General features: G+C 47.3%; 2 protein-coding genes across 3 annotated transcripts in view; both read left to right on the top strand.

Annotated features, from left to right (window-relative positions):
- Window positions 1–8115: 8115 nt before the first annotated feature.
- Window positions 8116–14160, top strand: part of NHLRC4 (NHL repeat containing 4) — a 13382-nt gene continuing 7337 nt past the window's right edge. Inside the window, exon 1 of one of the 2 annotated variants that reach the window (XM_019507678.1) lies at window positions 8116–8189. The gene's annotated coding sequence lies outside the window, so the exon portion shown is untranslated. The remainder of the gene's footprint in view (window positions 8190–14160) is intronic. The other variant, XM_019507679.1, reaches the window with a different exon arrangement.
- Window positions 8117–14160, top strand: part of PIGQ (phosphatidylinositol glycan anchor biosynthesis class Q) — a 102354-nt gene continuing 96310 nt past the window's right edge. The window contains exon 1 of the mRNA XM_019507677.1: window positions 8117–8189. The gene's annotated coding sequence lies outside the window, so the exon portion shown is untranslated. The remainder of the gene's footprint in view (window positions 8190–14160) is intronic.

Here is a 14160-nt window from a genome sequence, read left to right as displayed (position 1 = left end):
CCCCAGCCCTCCCATGGGTGCCCGCCTGAGCCAGCTCCAGCTCTTTAAGGAAAAAAAAGCTGGGAAAAACCCCAGGACTCACCACTGCTGCTGTGGCCTTGGGGCTTCGGGGGCTCATGCAGAGCCCCCCACATGGTGTGGGACAGCAGGGGGCAGTGGGGATCACCCCTGCTGGCAGGAGCGGTGAGTCTGGGGGGGTGGGGGTTTGAGTGTTTTTTTTTCTTATAAGGCTGGAGGTAGCCCGGATGGGGCACCTATGGGGTGGCTGGGGGACTGCGGGAGGGGTCGGGGCACCTGTGCAGAGCCCCCCATGGAGTATAGGGCAGTGGGGGCAGCAGGGATCGCCCCCTGCCCAGCAGCACTCGCTGATACAGGTCCTTTTTTTTACAAGTGCTGAGCAGGGTAGCCATTGCTGGGCTGGGGGGTGGGATGGCCCTGGCCTGGCTGATTCAGACATTCGGCTGCTGCTGAATCTCTGAATCAGATTCAGCCAAATTGAATCAGGACAGTGATTCAAATCACTGAATCGAATCACTGTCCCCCTAATCAGCCGAATCCGAATCCGAAGTGAATACTAGCCACTTTGAACAGGCCTAGTAGGGATGTCTTCTGCAGAAGGATTAAAGTAGTACTAGCACAGGCTGTACACTAAGGAGGGAAGGACTCAGGGTACCCACCATACATATCCCCTCAGAAAGGCAAAGCCAGGATGTGCTTGCCCTCCCCCTGAGAAAACTTCTATTAGAACAAGGAAAAAATATAGGTCTGCTGACCCCCAGCCCTGTGCCTTAGCCACAGCCCACCTTTCCACTGCCCCTAGCAATGCCATCCCGCTTCGGAATCAAAGCTCCAGCATGCTTTTTCTACCTCAGTAACAGGGGAGAGGATGCAGAGTTCCCCTAGGGGAAACATCACACCCAGGCACATTGTGAGGCTCTCTGAGTCATGCAGGAGCAACCTAGCCATGCTGAAAGCTGTCAGGTAACTTCTATTTCTTTGAACTTCTTTCCTCCGTAACTAAACTCTAGGGCCCCTGGAGGGAACTTTCCCCAGAGCCTGTTCTCATACTTTTATGATCTATCTAACATTTGTTTTCTAGTCTCTCTCTTATCTATAAAAAGCCAATAACCCCTTCCTTGGAAATGGGGTTAGACTGGTTTTTCTGAGAGAATTGCTGTCACTGGAAAGGAGCAAAAAATTGTCTGCTTAAAGGAGAACAACAGGACAATAGGCCCAGGGCCTTCATTGTGTATGGGTCAATAGTATGGGAAAGGCTGCAATCTTCCTGAGCAGCAGTGACACAAAGAGCTAAATGACTTTGAGGTAAGTCACCAATGTGCATGTTATGGTGACAGACCACAGTCTCTGCCTTTGGAGCCTTGCTACTGGGAGCACCTCAATTTGCTGTAACCTCGCAGCACAAAAACTATGAGGGGCCCCTCCCCTCCCAAAGCAGAACCTGCCTCTCCTTTCAGATTTTCTAGAACAATGGTGTATTATCTGTTCTTATCCGTTTAATCACTGATACATCTTTGATGTGAGGACTGATGCATTAAACACATTTTTGTGCCAGGAGAGGGCCTTGGGGCTTGCTCCAGCCCCTCCACGCATTGGCTCAGTGTTGCAGTGCCTCTGGGCCTAAAAAGACACACAAAAAAGCCAAAAAAGCTCCCCAACCTTTCCAGGTTACGGGCGGACTGAATAGTGTGAGGTCAGTCCACAGGCTGTATCTGGTGCATGGGATCAGTTGGTGAGCCTGATCCACTGCAGGGTTAGGATGCAGACATGATCCAGCACATGGCCCTAGCCCCACACACCAGATTGCATAATTCAAAATTTCAACATCACAACTTTTGTTATGTGTAAGCTGGATCTGCCCAAGGTGACAACTCTAGTGTGCGGTCTTGGTTAAAACCAAATACTGAAAACTGATAGATGATTGTAATTGCTGTTGCATAGCAACATCATCACTGATAACTAGTGGAAAATCACATACAAATCCTGTATTTGACATATATAACATATCACTTTCCTGTGTCTTCCCAATCTTTCTGTTGTTCTGACTGCAGTATTTCTTTCACCTCCAATTGGATATTCTCCCTGGATTTCCCATAAGGCAAAAACATACCAGATTCAGAGTTTAAGCAAAGGACCCTTAGAGAAGCAAGGAGGGTTAACAACATGAAAGAAACCATGCATACAGCTAGCCAGAATAAGAACAAGTTTTCCTGGTTCTAGCTGAAACCGATGTTCCCTGAGGTTTGCAGAGCACAACAGAAAGCAGGCTGCCTCTCAGTAGCTCAGCTCAGTGCAGGGCTGGGGAAAAAAACCCACAGCTAAACAGTTTTTTTTATGATGCTTGATCAACTCATGCCTTGTCTCCCTTTTTTCACTTGACATCAACAGTCTAGGGAACTCTTGCCTAGATAGAAACTAGGAGGTGATACACAAGTTCCTGGGGTATGTAATCAGATGTTCAGGACCTCAGACCTGCTTCTCAACTTATGCTGATTTCCTTGGAGTTCTTCCTTATTTACAGGAGTAAATAAAAGGAGATTTAGGCACAGCCTAGATTGACACAGAGATCTGGAGTCTGTTTATAAAGTGAAGGATAGGGAAGGATGAATCATCTTTGATTGTTGAAGGTATTAAGTGTATGGAGATGTAGGTTTACCATAGGGTTACTGGCCTCTTCTTATCAAAAGGATTCTAAAAGCAACAAAGCCAAGGAAGTATGATGAAAACTTTCACAGGTTTCTTGCAGAGAGTCCAAGTTTGGTATCTCATATGGATATCACAGCTCTTAGAAAATTTGGCAGCCTACATTGCTTACCATGTGTCTGTAGCCCTAAATTCAGGGGCAGGTTTTCAAAGTGACCTCTGTTTAGCTCCTAATTTTCAGTGTCTGCCACTTTTTTAATCCATTCTGTAAACCTTACCAGCCCTGGCTTTATTAGTCCAAGACATTATATTCTTTCTTTTTATTTCCCTGTAACAGCTTTACCCTGCTGTAAACCATATTTATATCATTTGAAAAGCATATGCTTTACTTTCCTCCTCTTCAGAAATGATGAACATCAAAAGTTAATCTCCTAAAATTCACTGGAAAATTTCAGCCTAATCTATGTAAGTTAAAAATGAGAAAAAACAGGGGGCTAGCCTGGAAATGCTTTAAGGACAACAATCACTTGTTCTTGTTGTATGATAATATTGCCATGTAAGAGATGGGTAATCACAGAATGAGAGGTTCTTGATTACTATGATTATAGAATGTTAGCTAAAATATGAGGGATGGAGAGACAGAGAATGGGGGCTACTTTAGTGGGATGAAGATGATAATGCCATTGCCTGATTTAAATGGAGAGCTGGATCTTGCTTCTCTAAAGATCTCAAAAGAACTCCAGAACACTTAACCAGATCTTTTATACAGGTTAAGTGTCTATACAAGGATTCTGCAGGGACTGTATCACATAGTACAATAGCGTCCTTTGGGGTGAAAGTTAGGAGCTGTGGAACAGCAGAAATCAACCCTGTATGTCAGTTTAATCTAGGAAGGGAAGGGAAGACTCTGTACCATAGCGATGGTGCAGGTGAAACTTTCAGGAGGCAGAATGTAAGGCTGAAGGCAAGATTAAAGCAGATGTCCAGAAAGTGTTACTGTACATTCTCCCTTCCCTGGCCCTACTTTACACCGCTTCCCACATCAATAATTATTGTATATGTATAGTCTTGCAACCTCTCTTCTACACTTTGTTTTCTAATTATTGGGTTATGTCTCCCTTTGTTTTTTGAATAGATGGAGCTCCCTAGTGGCAAGACTAGGAAACTGCCATAAAAAATCCCTTGGACTAGGATGTGACAAATATCGTTGGTCTGCACTGTATATGTATACACCAGTATATAAAAATATGCAAAAGCATACCAGCAGTTCTTCTGTCTTATACACATCAACTCTAAACATGAAGCAAACTATTCCACGCATTCAAAAAGCCACATTCCTATGGATAGCCAGGATTATCCAAATGTAGCCTGGCTGTTCATGACCTGCTGGGTTCCAGACCAGGGATGATCAACTTCCAACATCCAGGCCAGATTCGACCTGTGAGGCTATGTCATCCAGCTCATGGGTCTCTGCATAGGTCTGATAATTTGGTGGAAGGGAAGCAGTGGCAATGTTAATGTACAGTTCCTGGACCTCTGGGGAGCCCTGTGGGCCAAATGATGCAGCCAGGTGCACTAGCCTATACTGACGCATGGTGGAGCTGGTGTGGAGCTGGATCCAGCATGCAGGGTTGAGTTGGAGAGTGTCCAGACCCACATAAGATCAGGCTACACATGTTGGATGTCAGTCCATCCCATGCAGCCAGGCTAGCACACTGGATTGCTCATTTGGACCAACCCTGCTCACCTGATCTGGCCTGTGAACTAGTCCCACACCCCTCATGTAGCCTGTGGAGCCAGAAGGTTGAGCACTACTGTTCCAGATGCTGCCAGTCCATGCCCTAAGCCTAAGGAATGATAATAATTAGATTACTCTACCAAGCACCCTTCTGTAGTCCTTTGCAGGAACACTACAGCTACTGTCCTTGTTCTGGGGAATTTAAAAAATCAGGAAGTAAATACAATCTGCTAGACCCACAGCTCACTGTGTTCCTGTAACTGTGTAGGCAAGTAATTATTTGCAGGTTCCCCAGCTACTCATGGTAAGAGGGTAGGACAATGGAGAAGATCAGGTGTTTTTGCTTTTTCCACAAGGTAGCAATTGTTACTCTATCACTCTAAGGAGAGAGAGAGCCAACTCTGGCTAGTGGGACAAGGCAGGCTTGCTTCCAGAGATCTCTTCCCAATTGTCAAATCCACCGAGGTTGTCATAGAAGCTCTGTATCTTGCTATGCACTGAGTGGGGATAGTACTGGGAACCTTGGGAATGTCCCAAATGGAGCTACGTATAGCAGAATGTAGTAAATAGGTTCACAGAGTTTAAGGCTAAAAAGGATTGTTTGATCAACCTGTTCTAACCTCCTGTAGATTACAAACCCTTAAATGTCATCGTGTTATCCGAGAACTGAATGCATTCTCCTTTGGGATCTCTGCACCTATACAGTAAAATATGGTGTCTGGATTTTTATTTTAAAGTGCTGGATAATTTTCTGACCAGCCTAAAAACTAATCAAATCTCATGCTTCAGGAATTTGGCTGCTGTTGGCATGCAGGGAACAGGGACGAATTTCCCCTGTGGCATAGGACAGTATCACCTTCTTCAGCCAGGAAACAGAAGTCAGAGCATACAGAAGGGGTAATATAATTTATCACTCCAATCAATCCTTGTAGAAGCAAAGTTCCAAGTTTTCTCTAAACCCAGGATCCTTCATGACAATTCAAAATCTATTTAAAACTCCACTACCCTCTGGAGTCAGCCAGTTTCTTTGAGAACAATGTATATGGCTGTAGCACACTGGGCCACCCTCATTCCCACCAGCATTGCCAGTCCATGGAAAAGTCCCTGTTGCTTGACATTCACCCTCTCAGAAAAATATGTAAAGTTAGAACTGCTTGGGTCTGATTTAGAGAGGTGGCAGCTATGAGGGTCCACTATGATCACATGCTCCCACATAGCACTAACCAAAGTGCTTCCCTCAGTGCTTTCTGTATTAGGCCCATCACTTCTGTCTGAGCTAGAATGTCTCTCTTGCAAATGTAAGGCCTGCATACATGCAGTTATGAAGGCCAAAAATGAATGACATGCTGGTTTCTTATCTGCTTGGGGTTCAAGACGGTCCTCCAGACTGTCATCTGGGATCACCTTGTTCACCCAGCTCATCTATCATAGGTAGGTGTAGCTCTGTTTGACTCACCAGCTTATGTCAAGCTTGGACTTGGCCTTGGGGACTTTTCTCCCCAGCCCAGTCCACCTTCAGAAGTAAGTAATGCAGCCAGGAAGTACTAGAAACTCGGGTGATCTCTATAAGTGAGACAGGCAATACTCATTTTCCTCTTGCCCTGCAGCCCCTGGTGCCAAAGTGGAACTGGACAGAGTTGAGTCCTCAGCTGTGTCGGGGCCCTGCCTTAGTAGAGGTGTCCCCAGGGTCTTGGGGGTGGCTTTTAAACAGGTTCTGACAGGGCCACAGTCCTGCAAAGGTGAATGGGAGCCTGAGGGGCAATCACTGTATTTGTTTATCTTGGTGATCAAAGCAACAAAAGCACAACAAAAGGTCAAAGTCTGTTGCTGTGGGAGATGGATTTTTGAAGTCTCCTCCAGTCCTCGCAGTGCCCAGCCAAGACAGCCCTGTCTGCTTGTCATATTGAGTTACTTATTATATTTACTTTCTCTGGAGATGGGTCTAGAGCAGATGCTCCAGATCTAAGCATGCCCTAACTTGGGAGGAATTCTGATCCATTTCACAACTGACGATACCAAACCCTAGAAACCAACACCTGCAAGCTCTGGGGAAGTTCTGAGATAAATCCAAAGTCTATAACTCCCTGCAATATTGCAGACTCCAGGTTCAACCTAAAGTAAGAACAGAACCAAACATCCCAGATACAAGTCATCAGGTTTCTGGGGAAGTCCCTATCCAGACCATAATTCCACATCTTCTAGCAGTGATCTAAATGACTCCAGCTCAGCAGTGCCCAGAACCAGACACCTACCCTCAGATCCCACCCAACCTCTGGGGAAGTTCCTGTCCAGACTGGGACTCAGGGGCATGTGTCCATTTCTGCAATGGCCAAAACTAAAACTTCTACATCCAAACAGCCCCAATCTTTTATCCGCACATTTTAGACTGGACCCAGCAGATTCTGCCAGGTGCAGGGACAGGCCCGCTGCTTCTAAAGGCTGGATTCAATATAGTCATGAGCCTTTTCTTTGTTTGAGATGAGATAACCAGGAACACTTTCACCTAGGATAGCCAAAAAAGACCAAGTAGAGATTCCCCCACTACATCTCTCAAACCTGCAGTATAACTTGCACTGATTCCATTGGTGAAGTTCCGATTGGCCTGATTCCTTTTGATCACTAACTGTGCCTCTGATCTTCCACATTATTACCAGGATGGAAAGCAGAAGGGTAGGAATACCAGCCAAAACACTGGACACAGAATATACTGCAGCACAGCAGAAAGTGAACCCTCACTGGTTATAGCATATGATCTGCTGACAGGGAAGCTGGGTTCTATTCCTGTCTCTGCCCCAGACTGGCTGTGTGTCCTTGGGCAAGTCACTTCCAGTGGAACAAATTCCTCCTTTTACCAGTCACAGCCAAGCTGGAGGATATGTGGTACATTAACTCAAAGAGAGGTAGTTAGCCTTGTTAGTCTGAAGTCAGGCAGAAGCCAGGATAGATTTGCACATTGTAGACAAACTGCATCTGAGATATATAAGCTTTCGTAAGCAGCAGCTTGCTTCATCAGATGCTGATTAACTCAAGAGCCATCTTACTAGTGCAAAGCAACATAGGTCAGCCTGGGCACCTGAACATCCTAATGCTTTGCAAGCATGGATTTCAAAGTGTGTTACAAAATGAAAAAAAATGTGAGCCTCAGTGTATAGATGAGGAAACAGAGGCACAGAAATGGAGACTTAGTGCCTGAAGATCATATAGTGAAACAGTGGTAGAGTTAAGGAAAGAACCCAGAAGTCCTAGTTTCCAGCCCTCTGGGCAGGCCAGTGGCACACAATTGCCCCACATGAAGCAACATGCATCCCAGAGTAAGCATAACAACATGATATATTCTACTTTCCTTCTACTCTTATGATAGCTAGGTAAGAACCTGGGCTGCTGCTCAGCACCCTATGGCTTACTGTCACCATAGCACAATCCAGGACAGGATACAGCCCAGATCAGGGAAGGGAAGGTGCTAATAAAAGAATGTTCACTGCCTCCCTGCCTCTGGTCCCTACAGATGTCTGCTCAGCACTGGTGGGAGCCGGGCTTCCCCATTAATGTGCAACAGTGTGTTTCTCAGTAGGTTGCCATTGATTCCATTTGTGTTCGTTATCCCAGGCAGCACAATGGTGTTTACACAGGCACACAGAGTGGCACAGCTCTGTTGCTAACAACAAAAGGATCCCACAACTCAACTCTTCCGCAAAACACCTGCAGCTGTAGGGGAGACAGACACTCAGCTGGAGAACAGAAAAGCTGTGGGGGAGAAAAGCAGCACCCCCTCCCCCCCATCAAATCAGAGGTTAGTGCCATTGTTTGACTTGGCTGATGATTGCTTGCCAAGCATTTGTTTAGGCCAAAATGAGCTAATCTGGGTTATGAAGTCAGACACACAAATCTATAGTACTTAAATGGGTGGACTGAAAGTTGATGCCTCCAAAAATCAGAGCACTTATTCAGGTGTCAAACTATGGATTTAGGCACCCAAGTTTAAGTAATCAAGCTGGAAATTATTGGTTTAAGTTTCCATCTAAACATGTGCTAAAGCTGCAGTACAACTAACAGAGCTGTTATAATATGGTTGTTATTTGTCATCTATCCCAACAAATCTCCTAAATGTCTGCACACTGTAAGAATCTGTGCTGTGCTCTCCTATACCTGTGCAGCTTAGTGGCTAGAGAACTGGATGAGGACTCAGGATACATGGGTTCCTCTACTTTCTCTCCAAGTTGACAAAGCTGGGCAAAGCATTCTGCCTCTCTGTGCCTCAGTTTCCCCACCTGTAAAGTGACACTAACCTCCTTTGTAAAGGGTTTTGAAATCTGACCATGAAAACAACCTTAGATAAGAGCTGAGGGTTTCACTGTGGTTGTAGGAGACACTACAGTGAGCTGTCTAAGGTGTAGCTCTCTAACTAGGTTGTGCTGCAGAGTAGTGGTACTTTAGCTTAGCAGACATAAGACTGAAGAGAAAGCCACAATTTTTTTTCCTAAACCGAACGCCCAGTTAGTAGTTGGATTCCCCCATGGTACTGCTTACGTTTTGTTCACTTGTCCACAGTCATTGGTGGGAGCAGGCTTTTTGTTTAAACAACTGTTTAGAAGATGGCAATACAGGCATTTTCTGAAAATGATGCAGAGGGATGAGTATGCGCACCAGAAACACTTCCTCCTCTCTTTGTTTACTCCTCCAGTCCAGAAGGGAAGACAGTACCATTTGACGATGGCTGCAAACAATGTGTAAGAAGTAGCTAAAGTAATGCTTTCATGCAACCATAAGCAGCTACATCATATTTCTGTAAGATGCTCACTGGAAAAATGAAAATGTGTCAGAAGCACAGTCTGCCCATGGATATACAAAAACTTTTTAAAATGTTCTTTTCCTGAGATGACCTCTATACCCTAAGTCATTAACTCAGCTCTAGTTTCTTTGCTATGCAATGTGTCAGTTTCCCTTTATGTAAAATGCTCTCATGGTAAGTCTGTGCAACGGAGGGAGCTATTAAGGTTACTAGAGAAACAGATCTTGCAGTGAGTTCTGCACACAGGAGTCAGCCTCTGTTTAAGTCCTATTGGAATCAAGGCTATGAACTTCCTGGGTTTTGTGCATTTAATTTACTAATTTTCTTGGGTTTTAAGGAAATCGATAAAAATGTGGGGAGGGGGGAAAGCCTCAAACCTAGTGGCTGATCACAGGTTCAAATGAAAGTCGAATAAAATAAAAAGTGGTTGAACTTGGTGTCCTAGTGGAAGTGACTAGGTAAGCCACATACATGAACTCTGTATGCTACTCTCACCCCCTTCCAACCCTTCAAATAGCAATTTTTTCACACCTGATAAAGATGCGCACTAGTTTTAAGCAAATAGCACAAAACCACACCAAAGCAATCCGTAAGGTATAGACAAACAGTGAGTGTAGCTTAAATAATGTTTACCAGAAAATTAGGGTTATGTATGTAACCTGGGTACACTGAGGGTATGCCCTCCCAGCCAATTAGAGAGGAAGTGGTGACAGGCTAGGGTGCTGAGGCAGGGGCGTCACTGCCCTACATGAGGATCCCCCGTTTCCCTATAGAGACAACCCCATGAGTGTACACTCAACTATATACAGTTTTATTATTACAAATATAATTAAAATATTTACATGCCAAAACGAATTGAATACCTGATAGCACAAAATTCTAATATTATAAAAGCCTTAATCTCTGTCTGTCTGTCCATAATGCTTTATTCGCGCTCTAATTGGCTGACAAACTGGAGCTGGCCTTGCCCCCCCGCCCCTTGCTCCTTGGAGGTAACGGTGACAGTGGCATGGGGGGGAGCAGGGTCAGGGAGCCACGGGGCTGGGGAGAGGACACCAGCACTGGCCTTGGCCTGCCCCTCCCCACTTCCGTCATCACCGCCTGCAGGGCCCAGGTGGTGGCAATGAGGGGAGGAGCAGACCTGACCCAGGGAGGGAGGAGCGGACGGGCTGCACCAGTGGTGGCGGTAGGGGGAGGGGAGGAGTGGGCATCAGGGATCCAGGCCTGATGCAGGGGGGGGGAGGAGTGAGCCCAAGCAGGGGAAGAAGCCAGCCCCCTACGGTGGTGGGGGGAGAGCAGTGGGCCCAGCCCAACATGCAGTGGGGAGAGGGGAGGAGTGGGCCTCCTCCCCAACTTGGGCCCAGGCCCACTCCTCCCCCGCCAGTGCTGACCCACTCCTCCTGTCCCCCCGCTGCCACTTGGTCAGCCCAGGCCCACTGCTCCCCTCCAACACTGTGGTGGCCTGGCTTCCCACAACCCTTGAGCCCGGTCCTCCCCGATATCAGGCCTGGGCCCACTCTTCCCCTCCCCTAGCCACTGCAGCAGGGAGGAGGGAGCAGGCCTGGACCCCAAGCAGCAGGAGGGATGGAGGGAGCAGGCTTGGACAGAGGAGGGGGCATGGGGCTCCATCCCCGCCCGCTCCCCCACCCCCTTTATTCTTGACAGGCAGTTGGCTAGTAACTTTCATATTCTCCAAGTCAAGAAATGAGTTACCTGACCCAATGAATCCAATAATATTCACCCCGGTGGGTAAAACCCAGTACTTAAAATATATATGCAAAACTGGCCCAAAGATTTCCTCAAGCTCTCAAACCCATCAACATCACAGTTAACAACACCAGAATAATAAGAACAATATTATTTATAAAATATAAAGTACAACCTAAACTTGGAAACTTAATGACATAGGAGTCTAATTATGAATTCATTCCCCAAGCCTGGAGAACAGGGGTCCCCTCACCCACTTCCAACAAGGTCTTGGGACCCACCCACTGGGAAGGGTCTTCCCTCCAGCTCTAGCAATGCCACTCCTAATACCTCCCCTCCTTTTCAGGTACTCCAATAACTTATAGCCCTCCTGATGACTTGGCTCATCCCAGCGTGATGCACCCCACTAGGGTCTCTTCTCCCACACTGCCTCCAGACTCCGCTTGTGGCCAGGTGCTCCAGCCTGGGCACCCAAGCCTTGCAATGTCACCTGCTTTGGTCCTCATGACCCTCTGCAGATTTGCTTGCACTGCTCTATGCCCAGCTCTGAGCACTGAGGGCTAGCGGCTTCACCGTGTAGAGTTACTGGGCTCCCAACCACCTGCCTCACACCAAGGTAGCCTTCCCTGTTCCCCATGCCCTGCTCAGCACTGGGGCCCTTGCAGCTCACTGGGGCTCAATGCGGGGCTCTGGCCTTCCAGTCTCACACCAGGTAGCTAACCCGAGCAGCCTTTTGCTGCTCACCGCTCATGGATCTTTCCCAGGTCCTGTGCACAGTGGTTGCCAGCCACTTCCCGAGATCTGCAACCTCAAGCCACCTTGCTGCACTCCAATGGCTGCTCTTTGCAGCAGGTCCCTGCACTATGACAAGCCCAAGGGTATCACAACCTCCCAGGGCTGCTCCGTGCAGCCAGTCCCTACACCATGATGAGCCTGAGGGTCTCACACCCTCCCAGGACTCTTCAGGAGCTCACGGCTATTCCCCGCTGGGTCAGCTCATCCCCAGCTTTCCCCACTCCTCCCTTCCTTCTTCAACTTCCCCATTGCGTCATCCTGCGTGCAGGGCATACTGCTCCTTTTATACAGTTCAGAGGCTCCACCCCCGAAGTTCGCGGGACCTGGCAGGGCGCAGTCTCGAACCAGGTCACAGATGCTCTTTGCCCCCTCCCTTTGGGGAAAGGGCGTGGCCTTGCTTACCCTGGCTTACTTCTGATTGGTAGATGGGCTCCACCAATCAGAACTGCAGAATCTCGAGCCCAGGACTCATCCAAAGCTCAAGTGTTAAGTAAACTAAGGACCTCCGTGGAACACGCTGAAACTGAGAGATTTGGGTGAAGAGTTAGCGATCCCATTTGTCACAGGATCCTATTCTATGAAGATCCTCAGCTAGGTAGAATCATCAGTGAAGTTCATGGACCTACATGAATTACCATATTCCTTCCCCCAAAAAAATCAGCACCGCAAAATTGCATTATCTGGCTTGAGCAGGAAAGCTGATTTTTCTGCATGGAGTAAAAATACCTCCCTTTGATTTCTGCTGCACCTGGTGGCACCAGTGGCATTTCTATTCAGGCAGATGAGGGAATCAGTTAACTCAATGGCTCATTTTTCTTCACATGTGTTAATGATTGTCTCTCCTTTTTAATATTCTTGATGTTCTACTAATCAAACTAACCTTTTCTTCTGCCAATTTTGCTATCTGATAGCTATTCCTGGTCTCACTCCTTCTATTTCACAGCCTTGCAGACTGTTTTTAGCTCTTTTCAAAACCATAGATCCATCCATGGAGACCAGTCTTTAGCAGCAGCTCAGGTTTCAGCTTTTGGAAAGGCAAAGTAAGTAGGAAAGGCAGCATGAGTGAGCTGGTGATCAGTGAGTGCCAGGAGCCAGCTGTGGGCATCAGATTTCAGATTTCATAGACATTAGGGCTGGAAGGGACCTCAGAAGATCATTGAGTCCAGCCCCCTGCCCCAGGGGCAGGAAGTCAGTTGGGGTCATAGGATTCCAGCAAGATAAACATCCAATTTTCTCTTGAAGGCATTCAGAGTAGGTGCTTGAACCACCTCTGGTGGCAGGCTATTTCAGACCTTGGGAGCTTAGACAGTAAAGAAACTCTTCCTTATGTCCAGCCTGAAACGGTCTTGCAGGAGTTTGACCTTGTCATCCCTTGGGGCACTCTGGTGAACAAACGTTCCCCCAGATCCTGGTGAACACCCCTGATAAACTTATAGGTGGCCATCAGATTGCCCCTGAGCCTGCGCTTTTCCAGGCTGAAGAGTCCCATGGCTCTCAGCCTGTCGTCATAAGGTCTGTTTTCCTGACCTCTGATCATGCACATGGCTCTCCTCTGGACTCTCTCAAGCTTCTCCACATCCTTTTTGAACTGTGGAGCCCAAAACTGGATGCAGTACTCCAGCTGCAGCCTCACCAAGGCCGAGCACAATGAGAGAATGACGTCCCAGGATTTGCTTGAGAAGCATCTATGGATGCAAGCCAGCCTTTTGCTCGCTTTACTAGCTGCAGCATCATGTTGAAGGTTCACGTTCATCTTGTGGTCAGTCATGACCCCCAAATCCCTTTCATCCATAGCGATAGCCAGCGTAGCACTGTGGAGCTTATAACGATGCTGCGGGTTTTTCTTCCCAAGGTGGAGAACCTTGCACTTTTCGATGTCAAACACCATCAGGTTCTCATCTGCCCATTTCCTGAGCCTGTCAAGGTCAGCCTGGATTGCCCTCCTGTCCTCAGGACGATGCTTTACCCCAGAGTTTGGTATCATCCGCAAACTTGGCCAGTCCGCCTCTGACTCCAATGTCCACATCATTAATGAACATGTTGAACAATATAGGTCCAAAGACAGAGCCTTGAGGGATCCCACTGGTCACAGGGCACCATGATGACTTCCGTCGACCACCACCCTCTGGGTCCGACCGTGGAGCCAGTTCTCCAGCCAGCAGATAATGGTGGATCCGAGGCCGCAGTTGGCCAGTTTTGCCAATAGGTGATCATGGGATAACAGATTGGAGGCTTTTTTGAAGTCAAGATATACAACATCAATCTCCTCTCCCTTGTCCAGGTGATAGGTCACCTGGTTGTAAAAGGAAATAAGATTGGTCAAGCAAGACCTACCCGCAACAAACCCGTGCTGGCTATTCCTCAAGATGTTGCCATCAGCCAGTCCATTGAGAATGGTCTCTTTGATGATTTTTCTAAGACCTTCCCCAGGACAGAGATCAGGCTGATGGGCCTGTAGTTTGCCAGATCC

The sequence above is a fragment of the Gavialis gangeticus genome, unplaced genomic scaffold (genome assembly GCF_001723915.1).
Source record: "Gavialis gangeticus isolate Ggan-Ray unplaced genomic scaffold, GavGan_comp1, whole genome shotgun sequence".
Lineage (NCBI taxonomy): Eukaryota > Metazoa > Chordata > Crocodylia > Gavialidae > Gavialis > Gavialis gangeticus.
This window is presented reverse-complemented; position numbering and strand designations above follow the sequence as displayed.